Source organism: Agelaius tricolor, unplaced genomic scaffold (genome assembly GCF_023055355.1).
Source record: "Agelaius tricolor isolate 1412-34295 unplaced genomic scaffold, bAgeTri1.0.p SCAF_106, whole genome shotgun sequence".
Lineage (NCBI taxonomy): Eukaryota > Metazoa > Chordata > Aves > Passeriformes > Icteridae > Agelaius > Agelaius tricolor.
The window spans coordinates 10926-18491 of NW_027269366.1; the positions used below are offsets into that span (position 1 = coordinate 10926).

At 45.0% G+C, this 7566-nt stretch overlaps 1 long non-coding RNA gene across 1 annotated transcript; it reads right to left on the reverse strand.

The window, feature by feature from the left end:
• Positions 1-1139: 1139 nt before the first annotated feature.
• Positions 1140-5309, reverse strand: LOC139586166 (uncharacterized). The gene is made up of 3 exons (XR_011677482.1): positions 4186-5309; positions 2944-3007; positions 1140-2301 (listed from the first exon to the last, which is right to left on the reverse strand). It is a non-coding gene; the product is annotated as an uncharacterized lncRNA (long non-coding RNA).
• Between the last annotated feature and the right edge of the window lie 2257 nt (positions 5310-7566).

Genomic DNA, 7566 nt, shown 5'->3' on the forward strand with positions numbered 1-7566 from the left:
CTGCTGCAACTGATTTTTTCTTCTAGTTTTAAACTTTCTCTGTATGTATTTATGATATCTTTCTAGACTTAGATTTCTACCTTCATATTCTTTGTATTTATCATTTTTATCATCAAAACCCTGCCTATTGACAAGTAAAAAAAACCGCTTTCTTTAACGATCTAAAAAATATTTTTATACTTATAATTTTCATATTTCTCTTTATAATTTGCTCTCTAGTACGTGATAACATACCTGCTCCTGCACCGCAGTGGGGCTCCCTCTCCTGGGCACCTCGGGGTGCCCCCAGGGGCATCAGAGCCCCGAGTCTTCACCCCCCCTTTTCCTCTAGTTAGAAACTACACTGGAACTTTTTTCTGGAAACAAAGACATGACCTAAATCCTCTCCCCATGTCCTAGACAGATAGATGTTCAGTTCTTAGTTGACTGGGCAGCAGTTTCTTCAATAGAATGATAAACAATATGGAAAGGTTTTAGCTACAAGCAAATAGGCAAATCTGAACAAGGTCCTGGTGGCCAGCCACTGCAGTTCTTTTGAAGCAATTTTTTAAACAATCAAATACTGATACCACAAAAAATAAAGCAAAAAGCTGACTACTGGCTAAGAAAGAAGGAAAAATTAACTTTGGACGACAACAACAACATTCCAAGGACACAGGCTTTTTTCCAATCTCAGACCTTATTACTACTACCTCTCTTGGGAATTCTCATCGTGGATCCCAAAAGGAATAAATCCCTCAGCGTGTCCTAAAGCACCAAGGAGCTACCTACAAGTGAAGGTGGCTACTTTCAGTGCAGACACAGCTGATGACACAGCCGTAGCACAGTTCCGTGCTGCACAGGGATAGTACTGTCTCCTCTTCTCCAGCAGCTGACTCTCTCCTGCCATGGCTTCCGTAAATGCATCAGAGCACGACCTTAACCACAAACAGGCAAGAAAACACCATCAGAAGTCTTTCATTAAGCAGTACAAGAAGGGTTCCAAGCAGAGACCAACAGAATTTCAAGGAAGCAGTATGCAATTAAACCCCCTCAGATTTGTTCAAGTAGCCGGCAAAATGGAACCATTCAGAAATGACAAAGAAAACCCCCCCAAGTATTTATACAGGAGTCCTTAATGTCAGAAAGGGGATGACAGGTTATGTTCAGATAAGATGAATGTTTATTTGGATCTATAAATAAACTTCTCTCGTGGTCCTTTGCCAAAAAATAGAACCTACAAGTGAACACCTACACCTGCCTCAAGAGACCTAACGAGCCCCTGGCAGCCACCGGCATCAAAGCGCAGTGGATGTTTCTAATCCAGGCTAAGGAGAACAATGTCACCTTTTGTTCTCTCCAGTTTGTTTCCTCTGCAGTCCTAGTTGCTTCTTATGATTTTTACAGTCTCTGTATCTTCTCGGGCAGCGCTGAGTCTGACGACCGGGATACGAGAGTCCTTCCCTGCCCTACGGAGAGAACCAGGAAAAAAAGTTCAAAAAAGAACAGGGCAGTTTGAAGTTAATACCTCCGACGAGAAGCAGCACCCGACAAACAGAGCAACGGTGAACAAAGCGTGACACCTCCCTGGGGACAGAAGACTTACAAACTCTCCGGGATTTACAATTCCAGTAACCAAGCCCTTCAGCACAGCAGCCAAGTGTCCCATTAGGTGGTGCTGCACCAAAGCACGATCCGAGAGGTTCCAAAGAGTGAAATGCACGTTACTGTCCAAAGACGTAAAATCTTGCAAAATAACAAAACTACAATAGATCTAAACTACAGGGCAAGAGTACAAGTGTTAGCTTGAGGAGCTGGAACCATCCAGGTGAGCAACTGCTAACTGGATCCTCAACAGACTTGGAGGAACCCTTCAGGATACAGAAGGGTTTTCCCCAGAAATTGCACAGGCCGAGTTTTGATAGAAGTACACTTGCCAGATGCTCAGAAACGTCACCCATCCTCCTCCGGGTGTCCTGAGAGAGCTGCGAATGGCTCTCACGTGGTTTGAGCTGGTTCTGTAAGGGCTCAGGGTGAATTTCACCAGATGCAACCAAACTGGGCAACACCCAGTGGGACAGAAGGAACCCAAAGCTTGTTTTACCCAAAGCTTGGGTAAGCAGAGCTCCAGCAAATACTGAGGAAACGGACAGAACGGGGTAACAAATAATAAACATACCTTTTTTTTTTTTTTTTTTTTTCTTTTCAGATGAGCAAAACAATTAAGGAGAAGGTGAAAACCTCACCATGACTGAACATTTCATCACCTGTAAGCTGACCATCCTTAGCATAGAGGACTCCAAATTTAAAATTCACCGATCCCTGGAAAATAAAACCAAATATTATTTGGTGAACAGTCAAACAGAAGACATAAAAATTTGGTTCCTCTAATCTTTGCCTACATCCTACACGTTAGAACATACATTTTATACCATCTCCTACTACACAATAATTTACCTTTAAACTTTGATAGTATAGCATAAAATCATTAACTTAGACGGGTGATCAATTATGATTAAGTTGGTGCTTCAGGTTATTTTTGCTGTCAGGTTCCAAAAAACATGACTTCTTTTTACTGTAACGAGCAATTGATTTAGAAGTCATCAAAAGCCCATCCAAATACAAAGCCGTATTCACCGGACGGGTCTGTGAGCAAGAAGTAGTTAGGCTTGTACTCACCTCGTGCCCTTCAAGAACCAATAAATCCTGTCAACAAAAACAGCATCTTTAGCCCCCTCCTATTAAAGATTCTACAAGGATGATGGTTTTATTGGTGTTTAGAAGTTTGGATTTGAAATGGCCAGTTCAATGGATAAAGAGACAGTTTAAGTAGTATTAGGTTATTATTATTATTATTCTTATTAGCTACTGGAAGAAACAAACCGGTAGGATCTATACTTAATTACTTCTATTTCCAGGAAATCATAAAGAAAAAGAACCAAACCAAAAAAAGTCACTTCCTACCTTTTGTATCTCAGGATGAAAAATGTCTCTTGGGCTCTTCTCCAGTTTCTCCAGACTCCTGGCACTGAAATGCAAGTGAACGAGTGCTTTATCGGAGGGCAAGTGCACATTCCAACCCCGAAGCACCAACCGATGGCAGTTACAGCGCTTACAAAATGAATCCTTCCCAGAGCCTCTGGGAAATGGAACGGTTTGTGCAACTGCCATTTCTTCCCCAAAATACTAACTCCCAACACTTCCTAAACTGAGTTTGCATTTTAAAAACAGAAATTAGGGAGACTCAGGGTGGAGATCAGGTTGAAATTGATTTCCTTCTAAAGCACAGGGGCTCTGTTCCATCACCCTTCACTTTGGCTCCACACGGAATCACGGGGAGCATTTTAGGAGGGCTCAAGAACCAATTCTATTTCTCTCTTTTTTCTAGTTCTCTCTCTTCCTAAATAATTCAAGGCAAGTCAAATGAAAAAGGACAAGTTCAGCAGCAAATTCACACTTTTCCCCTTTGTCTGCTCAAGAACAGCCTTTAAAACCACTTCTTGCTGCCTTCAACGGTTAAGACTTGCAAAACAGTTTCGCAAGTTTGATAGGTTTATCATAAAAACCACAGAACGCAAGCTCTGAATGACAGGAAAAGGTACACAGGCAAATATCTCAGCTGATGGTGGCTTATTTGTAAACACAGACCTTAACGGAGATTGCACGCAGAATGTTTCAGTGGGACTCGAAGGGAAAAATATTTTCTGAGTACCCTGTAAACAAGAAAAGCTAGGATATATTACAGGACATACCCACGTGTTCTGCATATTCAAATAGGATTATCAATAAAAACACTTAAGAAGGAAGAAAACCAAGGTAATTTTACTCAGCTATATTTACTGCCGATTTAGAGGAAAAAAAAAAAAAAAGTGAACCAGAAACGCCTACAGTAGAACTTTAAAACAATTGCTTGGATAAAAGCAGCTCATGGAACATGAAGTAGAAAAAAAGCGAAACCAGTATCAGACCTGCCTATTTTCTTACCATTGCACAAGAAAATCCGACAAGCGGTAGAAAGTCACTGCCTAAAACCGATCCTAGGACGTAACCGAGAACAATGGAGGCATTTGCTAATCTAAACGGAAACCTTTTCCGGACCCTAGTGTCAAATCACACGTTTTGTCTCTCAGCAGCTCGAGGCTGGAGAGCATTTCCCCTGGGGGTCGGGAGGGCAGGGCCACAAGGGGCTGAGTTTGCCGATCGCACCTGTGCCATCAGAAGGATCCAGCCCGGCGCTCCTTGCGCTCGCCATTCTCCGGGCCATCGCTGTGTTTTACTGCTCAGCGATGCCGCTCCATCCGTTTGCGTGGAAGGAAGAGCCACGAGCACTGAGGCACTCAGCAGCCGTGTCATGCCAGCGATGTCGAGCGCTCTCTGCTCGCAAGGCTGAGCCCGCCGCGGAGCCGCCTCCGCAGCCGCTCGTCCGCCCCCGCCCGCAGCAGCGGCAGCGGCCCGAGGGAGACGGCTGCAGCTCGGCGGCTCCCGCGCCTCCGCCAGCCCGAGGGCAGCCGCCGCACAGTGACCGCGGCAGCGCCCGGCGCCGCTCGCCCGGGGCGGCTCCTGCAGCTCCCGGCCCGCGGCAGCAAAGCACCGCCTGGCGCTCCGCCATCGGCGGGCGGCAGCGCGCCCCGCCCGAGCTGAGCCCCCGCCACCGGGACCGCTGAGCGAGGCCGAGGCACCGGGCGGACGCCCCTTCCGCGCCGCTCGGCTCCGTGCGGGCGGCCGGACGGAGGCTTCGCCCCTCCAGCGTCGCTGCCGCGGCTCCGTCCCGCGCGGGACAGGCGCCGGGAGCTCCCCGCGCCCAGCCCGCTCCCCCGGCGAGCGGCCGCCTCGGCCCGCCAGCCATTCATATGGCGCGTCGGCCGTTGCGTCAGACGCCGCGCTTTACGGCCGCAGGGCCTGCCGGGAGTTGGAGTCTCGGACTGACAGCCACCGCTCCGTTCTCCGCCACCGGGAGCTGCGCTCCCGCCAGGGGATCAAACGGCTCCTTCGCTCCTGGGCGCGGAAGCACCTTAGGCAGCACCGCCCCTCCCGAATGTCCTTTCTTTTCCACTCCAACTCTTTTTTCTTTTTTTCACTCTGTTTTTCACCCCCTTTTCCACTTTCGCTCTTTCTTTTTCACTCTCACCCTTTTCCTTTTTCATTTTTTTTCTTCCTTTCTCTTCCTCCTTTTTTTTTTCTTCCTTTCCTTTTTCCTTTTCTTTCTTTCTCTCTTTCTTTCTGTCTGTCTTTCTCTATTTCTTTCTCTCTCTCTTTCTTTCTTTCTCTCGCTCTCTTCCTTTCTCTCTTTCTTTCTTTCTGTCTCTCTCTTTCTGTCTCTCTCTCTTTCTTTCTCTCTGTCTCTCTTTCTGTCTCTCTTTCTTTCTTTCTCTCTCTCTTTCATTCTTTCTCTCTGTCTCTCTCTCTCTCTCTTTGTCTCTCTGTCTCTCTTTCTTTCTTTCTCTCTCTCTCTGTCTCTCTTTCTTTCTTTCTCTCTCTCTCTTTCTTTCTCTCTGTCTCTCTGTCTCTCTCTCTGTCTCTCTTTCTTTCTCTCTGTCTTTCTCTCTGTCTCTCTTTCTCTCTGTCTCTCTTTCTTTCTCTCTGTGTCTCTTTCTTTCTTTCTCTCTCTTTCTTTCTTTCTCTCTGTCTCTTCTTTCTGTCTCTCTCTCTGTCTCTCTTTCTTTCTCTCTTTCTCTTTCTTTCTTTCTTTCTCTCTGTCTCTCTTTCTGTCTCTCTTTCTTTCTTTCTTTCTCTCTTTCTCTCTTTCTCTTTCTTTCTTTCTTTCTCTCTGTCTCTCTTTCTGTCTCTCTTTCTTTCTTTCTTTCTCTCTTTCTCTCTTTCTCTCTCTTTCTTTCTCTCTTTCTTTCCCTGTATGTCTAATGTGGGATTTCCATTCTGGCTTTAGGATAAAAAAGCAGCAGTAGAAACGTTCAGGCTACCGGGGAGTGCAAAAAACCCCAAAACGGTAATGATTTTAGGAAAACTATTTCCTCCATGGGAGCCTGAAATTTTCTACAGCTGCAGGTGACATCGAGCTTTTATTTCTTCTTCTAGATAGTTGATACTTAATACTCTATGTATACAGCGCCCCCTGCCGTCTGCATGGGCGCACTGCAGGCACGGCGCCCTTTGCCGCCTGCATGGGCGCACTGCAGGCACGGCGCCCCCTGCCGTGTGCATGGGCGAACTGCAGGCAGAGTGCCGCCGAATGACGTCACCTCGTCGACACGGCGCCCCGCCCCGGCCCCGCCCCCAGCGCCCCTTGGAAAGACCCCAAGGCGTAGCCGTTTTGCCAGCTGCCTGATCAAAATGCCGACACCCACCTCGAGCCCTAGAAACGATTTCCCGCGACGCCGAACCCTGCAGGCGAACCGGAATGCCATCATCGCAATTGAAACGCCACAGAAAAGCTCGTCGGGGCCGCGCCGCCATCGGTGTTCCGTGCAGGCAGTCCGCATAGACACACCGCCGGGGGCCCTCCGTTCTTCCGCCCTTTTGAGAAGGTCAACCAAACTCCGCCACGCGCCACGCCCAAGAGGGCTGCCTGGCGGCGGCGCCGGGCTGCAGTACCGCGCTCTGCCCACAAGGCGGCAGCACTGCCGCCCACCCCAGCCGGGGGCGCCGCGCGCCTTGGGCCTGCGGGCGGCCAAGGCGGCAAAAAAGAACAGGGGCCATCCCCCCCAAAAACTCCTCTAAAAATAAATGCCCCAAAACAACCAGGAAGAAGAAAAAAATCCTCCTGCCTCTTACCTAATAGGATAAAAAAAAAAAAAAAAAAAAAAAAAAAAAACAAACCAAACCCAACAATTTCTTTTAAAAAATATGTAAATATTTTTAAAAATAGTTTTTCATATTAATATTCACCTTTCTATTTATAATGCGTATTGATGTATATTTATACATTTCTATTTATAAATAAATTTCTATTCTATATTACATCTCTCCCTAGTACTTAAATTTATTTCTCTATTTTGATACATATTTTTACATAGTAAGTATATATTTGTTAGGATTTTTGCTTCTGTAATGCTTACATTATTTAAAATAATTCCCCTGCCCCTACCCGGATAAAAGCCAAAAAGAACCCCCTTTAATTTCGACTGCATTTAAATTTGTAAAAAAAATTTTTTTTTTCATCTTTATATCCACATTTATATTTCAAATGTATATTGATGTGTAATGTTTATTTTTACATTTATAATTTCCGATTTTTTATAAGTTTATATTCTATTTTACATCTGTTCCTATTTCTTCTATTTATTGACATCTTTTTATTCATATCTTTCTATATTTAATCTATATTTCTGTGTTAGGATTTTTACTTCTGTAACTCTTCCATTATTTAAAATAAAACCCCTGCCTCTACCCAAATTCAAGCCAAAAAGAACCCCTTTCTTTTCAACTCTATTTCAATCTTTTTTAAAACTGTATCTTTCAGGTTCATATTCACATTGACATTTAAACTGTATATCAATGTCTACTCTTATTTGTATTCTATATTACATCCCTTCCTATTATTTCTATTTCCTTAGGTTTTATATTTATATCTTGATTATCTATCTCAATATTTAGAAACAGGTAAGAGTAATATCTATATTCATATTATTT